Source organism: Idiotropiscis lumnitzeri, chromosome 8 (genome assembly GCF_059441095.1).
Source record: "Idiotropiscis lumnitzeri isolate Australia: NSW breed Sydney's pygmy pipehorse chromosome 8, RoL_Ilum_1.0, whole genome shotgun sequence".
Classification (NCBI taxonomy): domain Eukaryota; kingdom Metazoa; phylum Chordata; class Actinopteri; order Syngnathiformes; family Syngnathidae; genus Idiotropiscis; species Idiotropiscis lumnitzeri.
This window is the reverse complement of record NC_142398.1, coordinates 4,859,285-4,885,063: the sequence shown is the minus strand read 5'-3', so window position 1 is coordinate 4,885,063 and position 25,779 is coordinate 4,859,285. Positions and strand designations below refer to the sequence as shown.

The 25,779-nt window shown below is 41.4% G+C and overlaps 1 protein-coding gene across 1 annotated transcript in view; it reads left to right on the top strand.

The window, feature by feature from the left end:
* LOC148331800 (protein phosphatase 1 regulatory subunit 29-like) overlaps window positions 1-25,779 on the top strand; it is a 134,735-nt gene that overhangs the window by 54,431 nt on the left and 54,525 nt on the right. The window contains exon 4 of the mRNA XM_088303802.1: window positions 18,679-18,732. The gene's annotated coding sequence lies outside the window, so the exon portion shown is untranslated. The remainder of the gene's footprint in view (window positions 1-18,678; window positions 18,733-25,779) is intronic.

Here is a 25,779-nt window from a genome sequence, read left to right as displayed (position 1 = left end):
CTAGCATATCGTCATAAAAAATATTCGCACATGAATTTTCGAACAGTACTAATATTGTCCTGAGATAATAGCGCATTTTATAACGATACCAATAGGATTATGACACATTATTACTGTTATGGCCTTTGGCCAGGCCCCACCTACTTGGCCACAGCCCTCCTTTCTGTGTTGACTCTTACACCTTTTGTACAAAAGTAAATGGACAAGTTTCCCGCTCGTTACTCGTTGGTGGACTGGTTTCTTGCTCGTTCCCAATGGACAGCCCTATCAACGCGCTCCACCTGTTGCAGCTGGGACCAATAAAAGGGCCTCGGATCTGCTGCTCAGGGCGGCTGGGGAGTTCGCCTTGCTTGCGTTATTTGTGTCTCTTGCGTTGTGTGAACTTAGGTTAATTTTGAGACACTTTCTGTTGTATACCTCTATACATTTGTGAACTTGGTTAATACTAGTGATGGGTAGACGAGGCATCCTGTATCGTTTCGACACAGTGACACAATGTATTGACACTGTGTTGACACTGTGTTGCTGAATACTGACACCTGGTGGACTTGCAGGAAATATTTGACAGGGTCATCTGACACTGATCTGTCAAATTAATTTTATCCAATTCCATTGATTAGCGACGTGATGTGTTTTTATATATCCTATTTCGTATTACTTTCCATCGCACTAATTATTCTCTTATCTAATTTATATATTTAACTGAAGTATTGCAATGGAGAGGGGAGCTCTCTAATCTCGTTGCACACTTGAGTACAATGACAAAGGGATTTCTGATTCTGATTTGGCATTTGCTTTCACATTATTTTTACATACACGCAATTTCCTAAAAAAAATCTTTGATATTCGAGACGCAGTTGATAAATTAAGAGAACATCTGTCTGAATGCCCAAGTAAAAGTGTTGTGAATGACAATGGACTCATTGTAATTAAAGATTTTTATTCCAAAAAATTAGTTTCTCCAGCGTTTTGTTATTCAGTCTATTTCTTTTTTTGAGGCAATTTCCCCCGCCTTTGAGAAGATCCTCTCACAAGGCACTGAAGAGGCCGGTGTGCACAACGCCTGTGTGGCTAATATAAATAGGTGAGGGAACGTTGCCTCCATGGACTTCCAGTATAAGAGCGAGTCTTCCGTACGTGCAACGTGTCCTGCTGACATATAGCGCTGCACCTCTTAGTGCGCATCAACAGTGACGTCTTCCATCTTGCGGATATTTAATGCAAAGTAACGCGCCAATAATCGATGCTTGTTTTGAGCGTCCATCCTGTTGACATCTGCGCTTCCTTATGAACACAGTTTGGCGCGCGACCGCTGTGTCGACACGATTCTGGTAGTGGTCACGTGACTTTCTCAAAGCAGTACGCGCACCGACACGGGGTTTGCCCTGGAAGATCGGCGCGCGCATCGACGCCTCGGTGTCGTTGGAGCCATCACTAATAAATTGTCAACTCTACTTCCAAACCATTTTACAACATGGTCTGCGTTACTTCCCTCCTTCCCTCGCAGAGCTGGTCGTAACAATTACTCAATAATTTTCCAACAATACTCATAGTCTCACAGTGTAATATAAGTTTTTCTAACACTGTCTGTAGTATCGTCATACAATGCTAAAGACTGCATTTTTTCCATGTATTTTGAACATTTTTCGACTCGAGAAAATCCGGACGAGCAATTCTCTGCCCTCTCAGCAGCAGTGCTTTTGTAATCGTACTTAAAGATAATTTGGGGGAAAAGCGCTTATTATCTCCATCAGCGAGACCAAAAGAAGTGCGCCCGACAATTTTTTATAACGAGCCATCATAGGCTGTTAGAGCTCTTCTTTTTCTTTCTGTCCAATTTAATCAGCAGCCCACTCCCTGAAGGCCGTGGCCTCCTCTGTCATCTCCTTCTGTTTATCCTCCGTACTCGCCCGTCTGCCGCCCTTAGGGAGGACCCCAAATCTATCTCCCTCATCTTGTCATCTAAGACGCCCCCAACATGCCGCCCAACCCAGCCAACCCCCTTTTTTTCCATCTTGCTTTTCCTCCAAAGACCAGACCCATTTAGGCGCTCTGCCGCAAACTTCGGATGGAACTTCTTCATTTCAGTGCTTGCAAACATGCTGCGAATATTACATGAGAGCCGCCATGCATGATTGATTGTTATTCATATTGTTATGCGAGTCAGTGAAAATTGCCCTTTCTTAGACCTAAGTTTGAGTTTTGGTTTGGTAATTGTGGACCTGCTGAGAAAATCAGAGTTGACATCATACACATTTAAGCCATCATGCATGAATCATTGCTGTTATTCTTAGCCTGAGTCATTGTGCATAAGCAGACTTTTTTTCTCTTTTTTTTTGCTCAAAGAGTTTGTTCTGGTTCCGAAATATTGCAATTTTCAGGTAAGAGCAGCATAACCAAAATCATGTGCATTTAAGCTATAATGATTTAATTCTTTTTGTAATTATGATTCTTTGGCTCATTTTATTGTGCTTCAAAACAATTTGAAACATTTCCTTGGCCAGATTTGGTCTTGGTTCTGAAATATTGGCCTTCTCTGGCAGGAACATCAACGTTGATATGTTGCACAATCGTTGCTTTTATTCTTGGGCTCTTTTTTACTGTGCGTAAAACCAAACTTAGCCACCATAGCCAAAAGCATGTGAATAAAGCCATAATGCAGCAGTTATTGTTATGAATAGTATTATTGGGCTCATAATTAATGCGTAAACATTTACAAACATTTTCTTGGCCAGAGGATATTGGATTTTCCTTGCAGGAAGATCGGGGTTGATATCATGCACATTGAAGAAATCCCTCAAGCATAAATCATCATTATTCTTTGCCTCATTTTTACTGTGTTACTTTTGCTTCTGGTGTTTGATTTTTCCAAGAAAAGTATAAATCATGAGCATTTAAGCCACAATTAAATAATTATTGAGATAAATATTATTTCCGGGCTCATTGGTTTTACATTACATTTCCAAACCTTTTGTTTGGTGTAGTTTAGGAAATATTTGATTTCACTAGCAGGAACATCAAAACCCTCCTCATGCAACTTAAAGCCCCAATGCGTATAAAAGACAATTTTTATTTGCGGTCTTATTTTATTGTGCATAAAAATGCAGATTTTTCTGGATTATTTAAGACTTTTCTGACATGATTACTCAACTGAAATATGACTTTTCTCAGACTCGCGTTTATTACTCTACTGAGTCTTAACATTTGGTTTTGGTTGGGAAATAGAAAACTCATCGAGTTAAAACATAAAATACAACATCATGTATATTATAGCCATGATTTGTTGTTATACTACACGATATTACACTTTAATGTTATGGCAACTGAGACTTGCTTACTTGTATCTCAACACTGTTAATCAAAACTCAGCATTGTTGTCCTTTTGGAAGCTGAATTTTAGTATAAGTTCTCATTTGATTGAGTACCTAATGAAGAGTCCAATGCGACTACACGATGCACTTTTCATTTGCCTTTGAGCAGCGGGGCGCCGTGCACTTTTAAGCGTGCGTGCACGCGTGTGCGCGTGTAAAAGAGTGCCGTCACAAAGCTAGTGCAATTAAATCCAGACAGGCACATATGTTTTCTCCATTAAAATGTGTGCGTGCGAACTGCAGATAGGGAGCTTCATTAATACTCGTCATTAACAAGCCCGGAGGACACACATGCACACACACGCACGCGTACACGCACAAAGCGCGCACAGCTAAATGAGACACCGAATGCACTGTTTCTTATTTGGTTGTAATGTCTCTGCCCCATTGGAGTGCGTTCATCCACATCCTTCGCATCATTGTCCTTGTGTTGCATTCAAGATCGCACAATAGAAAGCGGAGATTTTGACCGAGAAGTAAAATAAAAATGGTGAAAAAAGATGGACTAAAACTAGTTTCCTATTTTTGAAAATTTTTAATTTTGAAAATAAATAAGACATTTAAATATTAATGAATGACAGGAAAATGAAAATTCAAATTTGCTTCATGACCCAGTATTTTTGACTCCTCTCGATGGCACTGTTGTATGGGGCCATTGTTGGAGCAAAACCATTGACAAATGCATATGTCAATCAACAAATGTGTAAAAATAATCTGCATCTGTAACGACAGTCACAAATGTGTAACGAGAATATACAAATGAATGATTGAAGTCACAAACATGTAACGAGAATCTGCAAATGTGAACATTGATTTGTATGCGCAAACACATGGTTAAATGCGTACAGAAATCCGTAAGCGCGCGATCTGTAAACACTGGTCCTCTTGATTGGCTGCGTTCTTACATGTGACTTTTGCTACAGTCCTGCCGTGGACGACTCACAAATGCGTGTGGTGATTTGCAAATGCGTATCTGGAGACATGTGCGGCTCCGTAGTTACACATTCAGACCCCAAGGGGACGCTCTCCCAGTGCCTGTGTGGATTTCCTCCGGTTTCCTCCCACATTCCAAAAACATGCATGACAGGTGGATTGGACACCCTGAATTGCCTCTGGGTGTGTTTGTGAGTGCGGATGGTTGTTCGTCTTTGTGTGCCCTGCGATCGGCTGGCAACCAGTCCAGGATGTACCCCGCCTACTGCCCATTTTTAATGACTCTTTTTGTCAAGAATAAACATGGAACGGTTACAAATCACAATCGCCATCTTGGACAATAGGAGAAAAAAGAATCCTAGCCAAAGCCTGTAGTCAGATTTGAAACTGTCCTGTTATTGAATCATTTCCAAGAATTAAATGCCAGAAAAAAGTCAAATAATTAGTTTCATTTTTGTATTTTTTATCAATTTCCTTCTGGCCATGAGGGAGGTACCAATATATCACAAGTGTACAAATATGTGAACCTTCTGACATTTGAGAAGGATTTGAATGTTTTTTCTTTTAGTTGGGAGGAAGAAAAAGTTGTTTCTTTGTCTTTGTGTGTGTTTTACACCCACACGCAGACACAAGCTCACACGCACACACACATTGCTTGTGATTTAAACGTCCGTCCGAGTGGGTCATATTGGGTTTTTTGTGTTGTCATGGCGACAGATGCTACGTAAGATGCTGGTTTCCATGGCGCCCAGCGCTGCCTGCTTTCCTTCCAGTGTGCTTTGACGCCGGCGGGCCAATTTTCACGTGTTGATGAGAACAACAAAGTCCACCGAGAATGTGAATAACAACGTGACGTGTTTAGCCAAAATTAGCACAAGAAAATGCGAAGCCAGGGTGAGGGTTTCAATTTCGGTGTTTCAAATGACATTTATGAGAAAGGGTTAAGGGTTCGAGATAAGGTTTAAAATGAAGGTTATTAAATCTAAGATGGGGTTTCTATTCAGGATTTCAAGATAGGTTATCAAGACAGGGTTAGGGTACAAGGTAGGGTTTCAAGTTATGGTTTCAAAACCGGGTTATAGATTCAAATTAGGATTTGAAGCCAAGTTTAAGGTTTTATTTTAGGGTTTCAAGTTAGGTTTTCAAGATTAATTTAAGGTTTGGAGGTAGGGTTTCAAATTTGGTTTCAAAGCCAAAGTTAGGTTTTAATTAGTAGATAATTAAACAAGTAAATATTAGATGTTTGAAGTCAATTTTAAGGTTTTTATTCAAAGATTGCAATTATTGTTAGGATTCCAAATTAGTGTTTGAAACCTGGGTTATGCTTTCAAGTTAGTTTTTTTTTGACACGGTTGGTTTTCAATTTACGGTTTCAAGACAGGATTCAGGTTTCTGGTTTGGGTCGAAAATGTGTGTTTGAAGCCAATTTTAGGGGTTCAATTCAGGACTTCTAGTTAGGGTCTTAAGACAATGTTCGGCTTTTATGCATGTGTTAATTTGTAAAATGGTGTATCAAGCTTTCAACTCCTAGCTGGGAAACTTTTTCCACACCCTTAAAACTGCTTGGTTGAAAAAAAATAATAATAATAATTTGGGCCAAAAAGAATTGACCCAAGTAACAAGGGGGTCAATTTTGTTCTACCCAAATTGGGTTTTTCTTGACCCAACAGGTTTGTGTTTTGTAGAAGACAACCCACAAAATTGTGTTTTGTTGTTTATTCATTTGACCCATCTTTTTGGGTTTAATAAATAACCCCAAACAATGAGTTGAATGAGTTACTCACAACGCAAAAAGTGTACAAAACATGTGGTTTATTCATTTGACCCCAAACGTTGGGTGAAGGTTAAAATCCAAATCGGAAACCATAAGCATACCCTAAGAACTGCTGGCTCAAAAAAGAATACAGATATATTTGGGGTGATAAAATGGACCCACTCGCCACAAGAGTTAATTTGACATTTCAACTATTTTTTGGCTTGTTTTCTACGCAAAAGAAAGGTTGGGTCACATTGAACCAAGTAGCTGGTGGGTCCATATATATTTCCCCAAATTGGGTTATTTTTGACCCAACAGTTTGAAGAGTGCAGCCTTGAATCCCTTAACGTTGTTTATTGTCTAATTTGAAGCCATATAATTCGGTACTATAATTTGAACGTCATATGTTGAAATGATGCCACTGTCGTCCCCTGAGGCCTGTTACAGCGCTTCTGCTTAATCCCAGTCATTATTCCCACATTCCCACACATTACGCTGCAGACAGAGAGAGAGATAGAAACCCGCCCCACACAAGCGCCTCCGTCACTTGCGTACCGCCCACCTCCACCTTCCCCACCGCTTCCTCTACACCGCCACGACCCCATTCCCCACGAGGCCAGCACACTCAGATGGGGTCACCTCTTTCGGGCCGACTAATTGGCCGCTTGGCATGGCAGATGACTTTTAATTTATTTGGACGAGGCGCTAATTGGAAGTCGTCGGAACGCCGCCGATTCTTAGCAGTGGCTCGGGCAGGGTAAAAAAAAAGATTAAAAAAGAAAGAGAGGAAAAGAAGAGTCAGGTGACATTTGACTCTCGAAAGACCAGCGGTTTGTTATTCCGGCCAATTAGTTGGCTTCAACTATTGAATACGCAAGACAACAGTACCGGTACACAACTTTTCAAGTTCAAGAGGATTCAAACCCCGGGTTAGGGTTCTAAAAGTCACAGTTAATGTTTCAATTAAGGTTTTCAAATAAAGGTTACGGTTTCAAATTAGTATATTAAACCCTAGTTACTGTTTCAAATGAGGATTTCAAGGGAGTGTCAGAGTTTTAAACAAATGTTAGTGTTCCAATTAGAATTAGAAATCCCTTTATTGTCATTGTACTCAAGTGTGCAACGAGATTAGAGGGCTCCCCTCTCCAGTGCAATACAACAATAATACAGACAAATATATAAATTAGATAAATAAATAAGAGAGTGCAATGGAATTTAGTACTGAATAGTGTATATAAAAACACATCACGATGCTGTTCTGCAAGGTAATGGTGTTCTCGTGTGTGTGTGAGAGTTCAGAATGGAGATGGCTCTCGGAAAGAAACTGTTTCTCAGTCTATTGGTCCTCGATTTGATGCATCTGTAGCGCCTGCCAGAGGGCAACAGGTCGAACAGGTGTGAGTTTGGGTGGGTATTGTCTTTGACGATGTTGAGAGCCCTTCTGAGGCTCCGGGTGGTGTAGATGTCCGACAGTGACGGGAGAGGGCAGCCAATAATCCTTACAGTACTAAGCCACAGTTGGTGTTTTTCAATTAGGGTTTCAATACAGGGTTAGGGTTTGAAACAAAAGCCAGGGTCCTTGTTAATGTTTCAAACAACCTTGACAACTTGACACATCATTGATTGTCTCTAGTTGAAAACAAATAGTGTTCTTGAGCTGACACGGTGTACTACATCGGGTCAAGTCTTTACAGAGCCGCACGTCAAAGTTCAGGGTAGGGCGTGTAAACACTTCAGGTTTCGGGGATTGGGTGGTCAGGTATTTAATGCAAATGAGGCTGTCTGCATGCATAATAGCTGCTGAACAATGAAGAGAACAGCAACAAGCCAACGTGTGGGGAAGCTTGTGCTGTTTATGCATGATGTGCTTTGAATGAAGATTGCGTGTGTGTGTCTGTGTGCATGCGCGTGTGTGGGGGTGTGTGTGTGTGAGTGTGCGTGTATCGACCTCATTGCATTCGCCGCCAATAATGATCTCCTGACAAAGCAAAGTGCCATCTTGAAGCAGGTTATAAATGAAGACACTGAAAGACAACACCGGACTCCCTACATTTGCATCCTAACAACCAATCGATTTTTGTTTTATTATTGGTGGTCTTCTTAACAAGTATGACAAGCATCTCCATTTGCTGCCACAACTGTCCATCAAAGTCAGACAGAAACACAGGCAATCGATCAAGCGACTTAATTTTTAAGACATGCAAATTGTACAAGGTGCTTTGGGCTGAATTAGTCAGTATGTGTTTCATATTAGGGTTTCAAACAAGGGGTAAGGTTGAAGTCGAGGTTCAGAGTTCAAATTTCAGGTTCAAGGATGTGTTAGTGTTTCAAAATAGATTTACAGTTAGCGTTTCAAGCCCATGTCAGGGTTTCATATTCGGCCTGAAGCCAAATTCAAGGTTTCAAATTGCAGTTTTACGCCTGGGTTAGAGTTTAAAAGAAAACATTTTTTCATAAAAGCCACAATGAATCTCAAGTGTCTGACTACTTTCCACAAATGTGCCCAAATGACAGAGTAAGGCTTTCAAAGTTATGGTTTAAAGTTAAGGTTTTCCAGCCAGCGTACGGTTTTCACGTCAGGGTTTGAAGTTAGGCTGTCATACCTGGAGTAGGATTTCAAATTTGTGTTTCTCACCAGGGTAAATTAGGTTTTTAAATATATATATAATTTTCAACTGACTTGTGTGCGGGCAGCGTGGGATCGGTTCCCACTCGGTGACAGTGTCTATGTCTGCCCTGTGACTGGCTGGCGACCAGTTGAGGGTGTAGTGTGCCTTTTGCCCGTAGTCAGCTGGGATAGGCTCCAGCACCCTCCCGCGACCCTATACAGGATAAGCGGTGTGGATAATGACATAATTTTCCAGATCGGGTTAGGGTTTCAATGTATTATTTCAAGACACACTTAAGGCTGGGTTAGGGTTTCAAAGTTGAGTTATAGTTTGGGCTTTAAATTAGGGTTTCAAGCACATGTTGGGGTTTTAAAGTAGGGTTTAAGCCAATGTCAAAATTTCAAATGAGCCTGGGTTAGAGTTTTAAATATGTATTCCAAGTGCGAGTAAGTGTCACGATCCGTGCCTCTTCGTTGCTGCAGAGTGGGCGTGGTCGGCGGCGCGTTGCCTCTCGGGATGCGCTCACGAGACTCACAGCTGCAACCGATCATCACCCTGATTAAGGACTACTTAAGCCTTAATCACATGCGCGTCGGATTATTGACCAAACTTGCTCTCGTCTATGTGCCTTCGCTATAGCCTTTGCCCAACTTGCTTCGTGTATAGTTCTTGATTGATTGTTGATTTACTTTGTTCTACAGCTACGTTTAGGCTCGCTTTCTGTTTTTGCTTCGATGTTTGGATTTAACCTTACCCTTTGGAGGAAGGACATTCTCGTTTTCGGTTTTCTTGCGTTGCAAGCATTTTCTGTTCCTCGTTTTGGTTTCCCTGGGGTGAGTCTGTTCCCCCAGCGTTTTTCGTTCTCGTCTCCCGACGACAGTAATTATAGAACCCCTATTGTTGATGATAGCAACCTATTTTGCCTATCGCCTGTCCATTGCCATTTGCCGGTCACAATAAATCCTGTTTCCACCTCATTTTCTCTTGTCCGCGATTTAAGAATCCACCCACACCGCTTTCCAGCCTCGGCTGGGAAGCGGTCCTCACAGTAAGAGTTTCAAGGTCTGGGTTCAAACGCCTGTTAGGATTAGTTTTTTTGAAGACAAGGTTTCTAATTAGTAATTGAAGACACAATTAGTGTTTTAAGCCCGGGTTAGGCTCGTCAACCTAACTGTTTTAAGACAGAGTTTAAAGTAGGGTTTCAATCTTTTTTTTCTTTTTTTAATTTTTAAAATTAAGCTTCCAAGTCAGGGAAAAGGATCAAAACCTTCGAGTTTCAAACAAAGGTTGGGGTTCCAAACAAAAATTAGGTTCTGAAAATTAGACTTTTAAGGTAAGGTAGCGTTATAAAGTAAGGTTTCAAATAGTGTTTCATGCACGGGGTAGGAGTTTCAAATTGGCTCCGTTCAGGCCTCACAGCTGTGCCATACTTTTACTTTCATCCCGACTTAATGGACAGGAAGTGAGACTAACAGGGTGAGACCAGACCAAAAGAAATGTTGATGAGATTTAAGATCAGGCAGGATGTTGCAAAAGAAAGGGATAACGGGTGATGCGAGAGGACAATTGCAAGAGTGAAGCGACGCAACTGAAGATGAAAGGAAAATAATCATTGATAGACACATACAGATGGTGGGTCAGTGGCTCTCATCTGGCCTTCGGTCCCATCAAGGTTCAGTCACATTGCGTTAGTCACAATGGCTCTCTGGCTGAACCTCAATCACGCCGTGAGACGCTTTTGTGGCTTCCAAGTCTTTTACTCGCCCGAGCTCTAATTAACCTGTTGGAGGTGAGGGGACGAAAGGGACCGTGTTGCCTTCAGGTTAAACCGTTGGAGTACTCTTTAAAACACTTGGTCTTGTATTTGAGTCTTCAGGTTGACAGCTCTACGTCTTTTCAAAAACAACAGGACCATAAACGGAACGTGTTGAAACAGTTTTGTCTTTAACAAACATAGTGGACGACATAGTGGAAACATCAAAGACAATTTCATGAACGTAACTTGTCAAAAATGGTTTTGTCTTCAATGAACTTAGTGTATGTTTTTGTATATTTCAAAGATAATTAACAAGACAAGTCTTCGATAAACATTGTTTGTGTTTTTATAAAAACCAGAGAAACTCTTCATTTAACTTCATTTACTAGTTTACAAAAACATCAAAGACAATTTAGCATCATCATTAAAATAACTGTCAAAAACGGTTCAGTCTTCATTGAACTTAGCATACGTGTTTTTTGTGGACAATTTAGTCTTCTATTAACCTCACTTATGTGTTCTTTAGGAACATCAAAGACAGTCTTCAATGAACCCAACATGTTAGTTCCAAAAACTTCAAAAAACATTTAGAATAATCATGAACGTAAAGTTTGCCACAAATGATTTAGTCTTAAATGAAATTAGCGTATGTGTTTTTTGTAAACATTAAAGACAATTTACAGTCTTCAACTAACCTCACATCTTTTTATAAACACCAGACAGTGCTATTCATAAAACTAACATATGTATTAACAAAATATCAGACATTTTTGAGTCTTCACGATCATAACATAACTGTTTGTCCAATATGGTGAAAGACGTAGTGTAAAGTAAGTTCAGAAAATGGCAAATCAAATATTTTATGTCAAAAGTAAAGTAATTACACATTAATACGCGAATAATAAAGCATTAAAAACATTTTTGGGTATATTTGACAAAATGATCATTTTCCCGTGTGAGATTAATGCAAGGGACAAACCTGAAAGTGTGACGTCATACCAAATGGGGAACTATGGCAGAGCTCAACATAGAATGTGTATTAAGCCAGTCGGAAATTGACTCATAAAGTGAAATCTCAAACGTACCTGAGGGGATCCAGGTATGTGAAGTGTTGGAGGAAGAGGAGCTTGTTGGCATTATGTTCGCTGGACCATCCATGTACGAGCCAGATGCTCAGGAGACCGAGAATATTGTGCGGCAGTCAAATCAGCCGCTGGTAGGACAATTCGCACGGGTAAGACATTTTGGCACAACACAGGACATGGAGTGGAGACTAGACTCATAGACACTGGAAGAATTGTAAGATATATAGGCTGGGGTTATTAGCTTTGCATAATCATTTTAAATTTGATGCTCTGACGTGCTGTACGCACGGTGAGATTAGGTCCATTTATTCTGCTAGTACTGAGACCACAGGTTATAGTGGGTTGGTTTCCTTCGTTGTTATTAGTACGGTATTTAAGGTACAGATACACACTTGCTGGTCAACTCTCTACTTAACACCCGCACACTCGTTCTCCTCGGCTCCTTGTTCACACAGAGTCCTCATTGAGCAAATGGGCATTCCACATACATACATCACAGTCGTTATTCACACACAAGCTGACACAATAAATGCAACACACCAGACATTTCTCAAAATGGATTGTAATCACACCTACCTTTTTGCGAACCCTCAATCATAAGCAAAACGCTTGAGAAAACAGATCTTCACAGTGCTTGAACACTCGTCAACACTGGTTTGAAATTCCCTCTTTTTGCCAGAATGAAATCGCTCCATTTAGGTGCCCTATTTTTGGGTTTTGGCCACTCAAACAGATGCTTCTCAGAAAGCGAACAATGCACCGCCACACAGCGCCGAGGCAAAAAACAATGGCAATTGCGCAGCACACCGGTCTATTAACAATGCAATACAATGGCGACAGGTGACTCGTTCTGCGAATGACATCATTCCCGAAGAATACCTTAGATGGACGAACAAAAGCACTTCTGTTGTTAGGGCGTTGGTATGGGTTTAACTATGACTCTTGAACGTTTGCGTTAAAAAAACTAACGCGAGTATTCATAAAATAGATTTATTACTCAAAATACGGTGGGTCAAGCGCACATCACACTTGATTTAAGTCTTCATTGAATTTTGCGTACTTAATTTTGTAAACATCAAATGTAATTTTGTGTTTAATTATCCTCACGTGACTATGAACACCAAAAAAAGTCTGCAATGAACATGCTAGTTTTCAAAACATCAAAACCCTTTTTGAGTCTTCATGAACGTTGCAAGTTTGTCATTAGCATACATGTTCTTATAAGCATCCAAGACAATTTAGAGTCTTCAAAAGAGCTAACGTGTTTTCGGAAACCGCAGACAAGTGAATCTTCAACAGACTTGTGTTTTTGCAATTTTCAAGGCTAGTTCACCAAAGCTACTTTGTAACCAATAACAACACAATTTAGCCTTCAACATACCTGGTGCATGTGTTTTAGAAACATCAAAGACAATTTAGATTCGAGCCTAACATGTTTTTAAGACAAATTGGAGTATTGGAATACTGTTTACTATTTTGTTCTGCCTCCCCTTTATGTTGTCTGTCATTCCACTGTCAACCACAAGATGGCAGCACTGTTTTGTTTGAGAATGTGACAGAAAAAGACAGAAAACAGGAAGTATTTGAACTTGTCGTAGTCTTTGCTTCCGGTGTGATCGTACTTTTAACCTGCTTCTTACCTAATTTTGAAAACAGGAAACTGTTAAGGTATTTTCCAGGGACCACTGGAAAATAGTAGCGGGACTCTTTAAGCGCAGACACAGAGAGATATAATTTAACAGAGGTATTTATTATTACAAAGGAAAGCACAGTTAATCTATATGTCTATATCAATAATCAAACGCGACACCGGCAAAGATCAAAACGAAAATCGCTGGTGGACAAACTCACACCAGGGAACCAAAATAAACTGACGGCGGAACAAAAAGCGCTTGCAGAAGGCAAGGGATACAACAAACATAAATTGCTTACCGCAGAAGGGCAAGAAAAAAAACAATTGGGATGAACGAGAACCAAAACGAGCAGAACCTTAGCAGAAATGGAGAAACATGAACCAAAACACCATACGCAGAATGCAGTACGAGAAGACTATAATTCACCACTTGGATCATGAACATGAGCAATGCAGGAGAATATTCCGACGCAGAGTAGACATAATCAGCGAGTTGACAAGAGACAGGTGCGGGGCTGGTGGGCGCGTCTCTGCGGCCATGACGACACCAACCAGGAACGAGCGCTGGAGGAAACGCCCCCACTCAGCTGGGAAAACACAGTTAGCATGGCATGACAGAAACGGATCGACTCTGACATCTTTTTTGAAATTCAAGAGCCTAAAGTGAACTTAATGTTGGTGTTTTTAGGATGAGGGATGCAAATCCCTAAATGGTATGTGCATGTCTGTGTTGTCAAGGTTCATCATCGCAGATGTCACTCCAGATGCTCCTCATACGCTCACCATCAAAAAGAAGATTTTTTAATTTTTTTTTTTTTTTTTTGCCGCTTTTGCATTTTTCATGGCCGCCCCTGATTGGCTGCCTTTTAAGCAAAGCCCTTGTCGTCTCTGCTGACTGGACGTGACCTGATTGTTGAAATCCTGTTCTTCTACTGTCGCTGGCTATTTGTTGCACATCACTAAAGCGCTTCGAGCATTAATGAAAGAGATCATCATAACTTTTGGCACTGCTCCTCTTTTCTTTGTCTTTTTTTTTTTTTTTTTTTGCGAATTCAAGCGCAAGCAGATGGCGGCGGGTGAAGGTGTCGCTTCGCATCTCGGGGTAGCCAACTTGCAACTTTTTTCAATTTTTTTTTTTTTCAAGGTGGGAAGAGGGTGGGGTTAGGGGTTTATTTTCCATCTGCTCCAACAAAGTAACACATTACGTTGTTGTCCAGATGTGGGCGAGAAGACGGTAGACAGAAGAAAATCCTCCAGCTCAAGCTATTCCAATATGTTCATTCAGTCATCTGTTTTTGTATTTTGGTCACTCCCAATACTTTCCGCTTGCTTCACTGGGAATCCACTCCAGGAACCAAACATTTTCTTATTTTATGTCCTACAAGGACCCTGGTAGTGACAGTTTGCACAAAATCACCCCATTCTATACCATGAGACATTTTGGGGCAAGCCGTCCACCGTTGTTGCGCAATGTTGACACCAAACTGAAAAAAAAAGCTTGTGAATAGCATTTTCCACTGATTTGAATTTCAACAAAACAACGAAAGCCTCCTTTTATTTGTTTCTCCTCTTTTATCACTCCATCTTTGTAATCGGTTCCATTAGGATTCAATCCCTGTAATCCCAAACTACAGGTGGATGTTTGCCTTTCTGATTTTTTTTCCCACTGAGATGGGAAAAAAAGATAAGAAGTTTGTCTGCTTTCAAACTCCCTCCTACAGTGAACAATCAAGATGTGGCTGGGATAGCGTCAGTGGCGCGCTTATCGCCCTCCCGATCAATCTTTGATTACCATCTCAAAGCTTGTCGCCCTAATGGGAATTCATTTGGTATCCAGACTCCTTCTCGCTCCCCGAGCCGGTTGGCTGCCGGAGAAAGTCTGCCAGGACTCCAAAAACGGCAGAAGGGGATGCAAGAAGAAAGTATTGTCGATCAGAGAAAAGATCAGAGGCCTGCCATTCTTTCTTTTTGTGCCTTACTTTCTCTTTTTTCTTTCTTTCTTTCTTTTTCTCCAAAAACAAATCTCCGGAACGATCTCGCCTTTCACATGAAGGCTCCTTTGATCCGATCGGTCGCTGACAACCAGCCAGCTGCGCCCTGCGTGTTCTCTTTCAGGCCTCCCAGGTTAGCTTTTAATGAAGTGACTGTTTGATGCGTGGTGCTGCAGAATCAAACCAAATAAGGACATAATGAACTGCCATTACACTTTGTGTGCATCTGTGTGTGCGTGTGTTTGGTCGATGTCCTTTAACACTTCCATACATAAATTATGACAACCTCCCAGAGGAAAGTTTTTCTTGGTTTTTAGTGTGAAATAAAATCAACTTGAACTTCACATTTGATACGCCTGATGTCATAGTTACATATAAGGCACTCGGGTGCACGGCATATGAAAAACACAACACAATGCCACCGTTGTGCATCGGTTACTAAAGTGTAGGAAACACAAAGTGTTGAAAATGGCTTGAACTCTTCGAAGATGTAATGTTGTAATGTAATGTTCATGGTTGAACCAACATGTCATTTTGGGTGTCTCCTGAAAATTTATGATTTTGGAGGTACAACGATTTTGCCCGACGCCAGCCATATACTTGACTGAAGAGCAATCCCTAAATTGTCAAACATTTGAATTTTCATTGCATGTGAGCGGCACATGGCAGGATTGATGACTTGCCATGAACTCCACTGAAAGTGTTAAGGATTTTGTTGATTTCTTTTAGGGAAAAAAAATCATTTCTTATCCATTTGGATCACAGATTCAACTGCAAAAAAAAAAGTCTCAAGAAGCCATGCCAGAAAATGCAAAAGAGATCTGCCATTTTGTTTTGAAGCCGTCATTTTTAGGGTGAGTTCCAGGGCTTCTTCAATGCTCGCACCGCCTTCCTGCCCTGGAATTATTCTAAATTCTGCCCCCTGAAAGCAGTTTCATTAAGCAGCAATTCAGTAGTCTTACAGATCATGAGTAGACCTCCAAAAAAGTCTGAAGAAGTCATGCGTGAACAGACACAGGAAGTCAGCTCTTTTGGTTTGAGGTGGTCAATTTTGAATCCCTTTGGTCATTTTTTTTTCTAAGGACCCGTCAAAGACTCAACTTCTATTGAGTATCTCAGATTGCGACCAATTTCATAGGTTCAGTCCCTGAAGTACCGTATTTTCACGCAGTTGAGGGTGCTATTTCTGTGTTTAATACTTAGACTGGGCGCACCTAGTGTTAGCTCGCTCGCGCATGCTAGCTCGCGCATGCTAGCTCACACATGCAACATGCTGATAGCTGTTAGTAGCAGCACTTCAGGTCAGACCAGTCAGAGATGTCATGGCAGCGCATCCAATTGATTAGTCAGGGGATGGATGTCACTGGTCACCACACTCCTTAGAGTCATGGTTTCAAATCCCTTTCGTTCAGCTTTCCCTTGCAGAGAGAGAGAGAGAGAGAGAGAGAGAGAGCGATGCCATATGGACGTGTTGCACTACAAGGCGCCACATTTGTTTTGGGGAAGATTTGGGACTTTTAAGAGCGCCCTATATGGTAAATTTTACTAATCTACATGTATGTTAGTAGGCATGCCTGTCATAAGTAGACCCACACAAAAGTGTCGTAAGGTCATACCCGAAAAGAAAGAGGATGTGTGTCATTTTACTTTTAATTGCCCATTTCAGACCCATTTTGGCCATCCCCCCCCACGTGTCCTTCAAAGACAAACTCCTCAAAGATTTTTTTATCCAGTTGCTACCAAATATGAACCACATTCAGTAAACGAGACAGGTGCCTGATGCTATATTGCCAACATTTTGAGTTTTCATTCTTGTGTTTTAGCGCAACATATCAGTAATTTTATATGACTTACCATAAAATCTTTGTTGTGATAAAATGATATTCCAGCTGAATAAAACAAGCTACAATCTGCGCTAACACGGGACCCACATCAGTTATTTCTGCAATGTGTCATTACAATGTGACTCTTCCTGCTACCCAGCCTGTCAGCTCAACTTATCCTTGGCTAGCATGTGAAACGGTGATCTAAGAGGCTCCGTCCGTGTTCTGAGCACCAGCTGGGAAAAAAAAATAAATAAAAAGGTCAGATTTAACTCGTGAGTCACCCCGTTTTATTGGACGGACCTTTGTTAACTTGTCATCTTTGACATTCCGCCACTTAAAAGGGAAGAGTCAAATGTAATCAGATTGGCTGTCTTGTAACTCTTAAACGGGTTTGATGTACGACAGTCCCCGGAGTGTTCAATTGGCTACAAATGTGGGAGAGAGTCAGGTTTTAACATCAGTTGGCAACACAATTGTCAGCTGTCCTTTGGGAGTCTCGTCCTTACATCTTAATGCTAGGATGGATTATTTTGGAGTGACCGTGTGAAAAATAACATGTAGCTCAGTAGGCTAATTTTCATCTGTAGTACAGATGCCAGTAAAAATGCACAAAAGTAAGTAAAAAAATCTTTTAAACAATTGAATGTTTGTTCTAATAAAGTGGCTTACCATTTAATGTGAGTTTGACAGTAATTATGCTAGTTGGAAGACCTTGACCACATTTCGTAGTCTCAAGTTGGACACGTCCAAGTTCCAAATTTTACAGAACACCGTGTGAAATGTAATTGATTTTAGTCAAGCCGTTAATGTAATAGTCTCATGTTGAGTCGAAAGCTAAAGAGAAAAATGTGTTTTCAAACGGGTTTTAAAAATGGACAGAGAGGGGGCTTGCCTAACATGTAATGGGAGGTCATTCCATAAAGAAGGACCAGGCAACAGAAAAGGCAGGATCCCTCGTGAGGCTGCGCTTAGTCCTCGGTACGTCCAGCAGCATGTGGTCCGCAGACCTGCAATATTTAACACAATGCCCAAGTTTGTTTTTAATGTCCTGTTCCGAGTAAATGATTCATCGTTTTGTGATCACAAGGTAGCTCTTCAGGAGAGCATTCATCTCGGAACACCCTCATGAAACAGCATGCTGCTAATCACCCAAGGTTATTTTTTTTAAATGTCCTGTTCTCCGAGTACCAGTAAACAATTATTTATTTTTTGATCACCCCACCCGGCAGGTCAGTGTTTATAGGTGTGACAGTAGCTGTTAGGTTCGGTGAAGCAGCCTGTTGTTTATTGCCCGAGGTTGTGTCAAGCGTCCACTTCTGAGTAAACAACTGCAACTTTGTGATTAAGACTTCAAAATGGGAACACGGGGGTTAGTGGACGAGCGTCTCGGAACACTGAAGGTAGTCTGAGGACAAAGCACATATTTGGACGTTAAAAGCAACACTTAATTAGGGGAATGTATACAACGTGCGACACGGGCTGGCCGTCTGTCATTAGCTTAACCGCGTTCTGGAAGAGAGGACGATGGCTGGATGCGGACTTGAAGGCCGGGCGGCGGGCCAGGGTGCCATCGTAAAGATGCCGGCACTAACAAGCTGGGATAAATAAGACAATAAAGCACCGTCTTGATCACAGGCGACACTCTGCTGCAAAATCACTGTAAAAATAGAATATGCCAAAATGTGGCATTCTCTTGATTTTTCTCCTTTCTCCCACAGGTGTTAGTCACGTCCTGGCTGGCGTGGACGCGAGCTTCACGTGTCGTCTACAAGGTAAGAGGCCAAAATCACGGTTTGCTGTTTAATTCATGTCCTGTAGGTGTCAGTAGTTGAGGACGCTGTTTCGGTCTTTCAAGGTAAAGAAGGAGCTGAGACATGTGATAAAGTCCTTCAAAGACTAACTTGAATATTAATTCTGTGATTGAAACAAAGGCCACGACAAATTGTCTTGTTTTATACATAGTTTGTCTGCAGTAGAAGGTCAAGTGAGTTAAATTTATTGTAATTCTACCTTCTTTTTTCCCCGGGAGTATATGCTATCTGAGCAGGCTTGTGGAGGAGTGCTCAAGTCTTTTTCTTCCCAGCTAAATACATGAGCAAAGCAAGCCTTCGTTACTGCAATTAAGCAGCAGCGAGGTAAGGCGGGTAAACACTGATCTGCTATTCAAGCGCAAAGCTATCAAACTCCCACAGAGGGAACACACACAAGAACACTCTGTGCATATGTGTGTGTTGCTAATATCCGGTGAATGTTGGGTTCGGGCACTCGGCCGTATAATTAGGCAAAGCCAAAAGGGATGACATTACCAATCATCGTCATCCTCTTAGCTGATGCGGCGGGATGGGGGGGAGGCTTAAAAAGACTGGTTGACAAACATGTCAGGTATCATCTTTGTGTAAAAGATCACTCGTAGCAGTCAAATGCAGTGAATAAGTTTGTCATTTTACAGTGCCAAGATATTGCTGTTGTTCAGCTTGTTATATGTGTGCGCCACAGTGTGTGTGTGTCTGCATTACTCCCGCTCGCCTCTAGGGGCACCACGTCAAATAATGGTATATAGAGGATAATTGGCGAAAAATCTCGTTAAATCAGCCTTTAAATCTGAAGGCGGTAACAATAAAATAAGTGGCGAGTTCTCTTTTTCCAAAATAGAGGACTGTACGTAGTTCCAAACACATCCAATTCACGCTTGACTTCTGTATATGGACAATGTTTGTTAAAACAAAAATCGGAAATGAATAAGCGGTGAAGGACAAAATGCACATATAATAGATGAGCGTAAGAAAGTGTAGTGATGACAATAGTGACGGTGTGTGACTTTTTGGAATGCACAAAGTTTGCTAGTGTTCAATTACAAATTTGTATGCACCAACTAAAAGCCAAGGGAGTAGCCCATATGTCGTCACTTACGTCTGTTGAGCAGGGTCTCGTGTGTTGAAAAAGAGAGCAACCAAAGAAGAACAAACTTGGCAGTTGGACAGGAAAAGCTTGGTGGGGTTTCACGTGACTTTGTGCGATCAAGGATGGAGCGGTGCGGGCTTGTGGCCTCAGCGTGCACCCACAAAAGCCGATTTTCACGGCTTCACCTGCCATGTGCGTGATTGTGGGTGAGGAACCAGTACTCAAGCTAGTTGCCACTCCACGGTCAGAGCTATTGGGAAAATCCCAAAACACCAAAAGTTCACAAAAATGAAATTTGGGAGCCAAAACGCCCTCCAGAGTTTGTTCTCTGGGGCGATCTTGAAGAGTTGGAGAGAGAGAGTTTGGGGTGAAGACAGCGAGTCTTATGTTGAAGAGAGCGAGCGTCATGAGTGAAGAGAGAGAGAGTCAAAGACAAAGGCGAGGCCTTTTATCTGCTGGGGACAGGTCGAGGTATGAACTATCCGCTCCCCTCAGCTTCAGATTTCAAGTGAAAATTTGATTTTATTGAATTATTCTTTTCAACCTTTATGCATTTCACAATTTCTAACTTGCATCAAATCTCATATTGAACCAAGTCCGAAGTCTAGGCAATTAAGACAATTAGGACAACTTCTATCCTGTTACATCACAACATGACCAGAAAAATACTTTCATTACCTAACAGATTTATCAATGTGGAGTGAGCAGGATAAACAGAGTAACTGATACACAGGCATCCATTCAAATATACAGTGAACCCTCGGTTATCGCGGTTAATGGGGACCGAGACCACCCGCGAAAACTGAAAATCCGCGAAGTAGCGGCGCACCTTCAAAAATGCTTAAAAAAAAAAAATAAAAAAATATGTTCCTCTACGGCTTAACTGCCACGCACGCCGGCCAGCCTCCTCCGGAGCTCTGGTACGGTCCGAACCGCGCGAAACGTCGCCCCAAATCGTGCCCGGGGGAACGTGCTCTTCTTCGTCCACTCTCTTCTTCGTCCACTCTCCTCCTCGGCGCACGCCGGCCGTCTAACCGCTCCAGCGCCCCCTCGTGCCGCTCGGCGAAACTACAATGCCCCGAATATTTTTTAGATCCGCGAAGCACTGAAGCCGCGAAAGGTGAAGCGCGAAGTAGCGAGGGTTCACTGTATTTCATTTCAATGTGGTTTTGGGAGATAATCCTGCACAAGAACCTGTAGCTGCAGTTTTTATGTAGACCTCTTGGGATCAGTCTTTGGCCAGCCTGCCAAGTTGGTGGAAGCTGACCCCCCACTGTCACCGCTTTGGCAGATGCCAAACTGTCTACGTTGACGGCATCTTGAATACACAACCCGTGTCTGCTGAAGGTGACGAAGCGTGTCCCTTATCAGAAGTCTGTTGATAAATTTAGGGTCTGGAAAGTCATTGCCAAGTCACTTTGTAGGGACCCCCATCTGATCTGCTCTATACTGAGCAGACATGGTGAGGCGGTCTGGCTGGTTCTTGTTTCTGAGACGTGGATCTGTGGTCCACATGTGGCATATACGCAACAATATATACGCACAATACATACACACACACACACATACATGTATATATATATACATATATATATATATATATATATATATATATATATATATATATATATATATATATATATATATATATATATATATATATATATATATATATACATATATATTAAGCCAGCAGAGAAGGCCTTGAAGGCTGTTTGATGTTCGTTTTACGCAGCTGTTTTATGCTACATTGTTGTACTCAGTGTTGTTTTACGCGGTGTTGCTTTTTACGCTGCATTTTACTCAGCGTTGTTTTACGCGGTGTTGTTTTATCCCGTTTTTCATGTTATGTTGTTTTCGATTTCTAATGTCGCTGTTTCATGTTTTGGTCTGTCTGTCTGCCAGTCTTTACAATCCGTCTGCCATTCTGTCACGCTATCTATATACGTATCTATTACCTACTACCTATTTGATGTTCAATGTTTTGATGTTTTGTCTTTTTAAGTTTTGCTGTTTCACTGTTGTCTGTTTTTCACATTTTGCTGTTTCACGTTTAATTTTTTCGTTTTGTTTTGCTGTTTCAAATTAATTGTGTTTTACTTTCCCCCATTTTCTGTTTGTTTTTAATCACTCATGTTTGAACATTTTTTATGTTTTGCATTTCATGATTTCAGTTTTGTGCTTCATTGTTTCATTTCTAGCTGTTTTTCATGAACAATCTTCTGTTATTCTTTTGAATGGTATTTTTCATTTTGTGATTTTGGTTTGTTGCACCATTCATTATTTAGTTTTTGTCATCTATCCCAATTGTTGAGCTCAGCTAAATGCTTCTTTGCTTAGTGGCTTCTGCTTCCCATACCATCACATGTAGCTTGTCTGTCACTGTCAAATTTTCCCCCCAAAAGATTGGTCAGACTCAAGGCGACTGAGGTGCGCTTGCTTAACTTCAGTGACTTCAGTGGCAGCAAAACGGTGGAGCTGGTTTTGTTTGAGTGCGTGGAGTGACGGCTGAGCTAACAGCAGAGATAGATGGCAGTAAAGCGCGAGATTAGGGAGGCTGAGATGGAGACGACAGAGAGAGGGGAAAGGCGAGAGATAGCAGCACCGTGAAAGATACTATACACTGAGGCTGACTTGAAAGAGACGGCGAATAAACATGAGGGATTTCGAGAGGCGGCGTAGGATATGTTCGGCGAAAAAAAGTACAATGAGTCGTGAAAAGCTGCTGGAAAGTGATGCAAAGTTGTGACATTTTCTTCATGGAGAAAATGTCCAAATTGGACACATGTTCAGCACACCCCTAATGCGAAAGATAAAATGATATTAAGGTTGAGACATAATCGATTTTTTTCCCTCAGTACTAGTGCTCTGAGGCTGATTTCATTTTATGTAGTGTGTTAGTGTAGTGTAGTGTTATTGTGTTAGTTAAAAAAATGTTTTCTATGTATTACTGTCCCATGTTCAATTGTGTTTTGCACTCCCACCTGTTTTGCTGTCACGTGTCCCATTGTGGGACTAATAAAGGACATCTTATCTTATCTTATCTTATCTTAACCATTTTTGTCTTAGTTGTTTCTGTTTCATTGCCGGTTTTCAGCCCATTGTCCCATTTTCTGTTTTTGTAGGTTTTGTCATTTTTCATCCTTTTGGAAAGACAAACTTTAATACCAATTTTAGCAAGGTAGCATTGTATTGCTCAAAATCAACCAAAGTAGATAAAATGCCAAACACAAACTGCTAATATTGTAAACATGCAATTAGGGTGATGACGTATATGCTTACTACTAGATAACAATGCTAAGAAGATAAAAGGGGGCTTGCTAACATCTGGTGTGTCAGATTGTTGCTTGTTGCATAAGGTTTTACATACCTGATGAAAATGTCTCACAAAGTCATTTCTGATGAACGTGTACTATTTCAAAAACAGAATGAGTGGATGAAATGCTAACATGCTGTCATGTGAGAGCTCTCTCGGCGGTCTCATGAGGGTTACTGCGTCCAGGGGAGTAGAGCAGCGCTTCCCCGGAAAGCCGATGCGCTCTAATGGGTTCCCGCAAGGAGCGCTGCCAACTCGCCCATTTTTTAATGACTCGCCCACATCAAAGATGGACGCTGCCCAAAAAGGCAACGCGCATATATTATCTCCCTTTTCCTCCATCTTGTCATCCTCCCCTTCCTTCTCAGGAGCCAAAGCCGTTTTTAATGAAAGCTCATTTCATCACTCATTTGCCCACTTTAATTCGTACTCTTTCTTGTGGAGATATTCAGGAGAGGAAACAGACTGCGAATGGCACAAAATCTCAGCTCGCAGAACTTTTGCTCAGATTGAAAAGTGGATTTCATTTCTATTTTGAATTTTACTCGCTCCCGGTATGAGCATACTTTTTGCAAATATGTCCATCTGCCTCGAGCGGCCCGCCATAAAAATGCTGCGGCTGTCTGGCATTGGACTGGCGAGCGCTTCTTATTAAAGTCGCAAGTTGTTATGTCAATAGTAAGGTCGGAAGCGTCATCTTTTGAAAAACAGCTGTTCTTTTGTGAAAATGTAATCAGTGTCCTTGTGAGTAAACAAGAAAAAATCTAACCGATTTAAAATGGAAATAAAATACATGACTGATATTTTCCATGGCGTTGATTCCTTGCATCTCCGTCCACTGGGACTCTCCATTGTCCGTCACTGGCTGATCTCATTACTTATTCTCTTTTTTTCCCCACTTCCTCTCTCAGCCGGCACCTGAACTGTACATAACCTCGCTATATGTGACTTGCCTGCAAATTTTGGATGTTTCCTGCTCTATGTTGCATCCTCTTTTGGAGAATTTCTATTACACACACTATAATGTACAAGGTGAGAAATCAAAATGTATTTTGCGTAAGTAACAAGACTGGGGGAAAACCAAGTTGCCCTTTAAAAAGTAAAAAATTCATCATGTTCCATAATGAAACTTTTCTCCGAATAGCTTGGAAGTTTTATTTAAATTGCCATACAAACTGGTTTTGTGGACTTCATAATTCTTTCATGAATTAAATCACCAGTAAAGATTAATCAGACCATTCCAGAAGTAGCCATGCAAGCCCGAGCCATGACATGACCTCCAACATGCTTCACAGATGAGCTTCGGTGATTTGGATCAGATTGGACTTTGCAAAGAAGTTTTATGGACTGATGAAACCAATGTGATGGAATGACGGATGTCTGGGGAAAGAAAGGATCTGCTTATGATACAAAACACACAAACAAACATGGTGGAGGTATGCGGTTCCAGTTGAATTCATAGTATAATAATAATAGTAATAAGATTGTCATTCTGTTTCTTTTTTTTTAGATGCCACTAGTTCTACTTTGGTGTTTCCCATCCTCTCTGTACGATATTGTACTGTATTTGCGACGCTATGGTGGGTTGTGTGGAATATGTGCCTCGATTCTCACATTGTACTGCCGTGCAATTATCAGCATCATCGTCTTTTCGTGGTCTTTTGCCTCGCCGACAGCCTCTCTCTTTGCATTCTAAGCCAATTAGTGTGTCGTTAAGGACGGTATTTAGCACGGAAGATGTACGGGGTTCCGATCCGGTGGCATGTGGCCCCGCCGCCACCGGTGATGAGTCAGGTACGACAGAAAGAAAGGTCACGCAGCTGTCGGCCCATCAGCGTGTGATGGATTTCACCGGGACACATCTTTGTTCAACGAGCCTTGGGTGGCACTCGCCTAATCTTCTTAGCCTTGGCTAGCGCACTCATTTCACCAGTAATTCTTCCCTGAGGAAATCACAGAAATGGAAATAATCTTTCACCGTCGTAAAAACTTTATTAACTGTGCAGGTGATTTTTTTAAAGAAATATTTTGACAAGGATGGCAAAAAAAACTAAAAGGTATCACATGAAAAGTATTGTTTGACGGGGGGTCAGTCATTTAAGCAAAAATAGGCCCGTTTTCGTGGTAGAATATTTGACAAGAGGAATTAGTTTTGATTGAATCTAATGTCTTTGTAGCGTGTTTCTTTTTGGGAGAAATATTTCTTTTCACAGCAGCAGTTGTGTAACGGGGTCTCTCTGGTCAAAAGTTCCTTGAAAACATCAAAACCTTCGAGCCTGGCTGCTGAGCTCTTTTCCTTTAGTGCCTAATGGGCCGATCGCTAATCCACGCTTCACTCTGCTTGTTAGACTTGAGCAGCGATCCGTCAGCTTTACACATCCGATTTTCTTTCCTCGTCGTCTCGCATCACCACCTCGGCTTTGAACACCAGGCTGTCTAAAAACTTGGTCTAATGGGCATGAAACACGCACCTTTTAAAAATTGAGCCCCCGAAGCAGCTTTCACTTAGCAACATGAAATTTGGCAGGCATGCCTATCATGAGGAGACCCATGAAAAAGTCTCACTAAATTAAACCTGAAAAGACACAGGAAGTCTGCCATT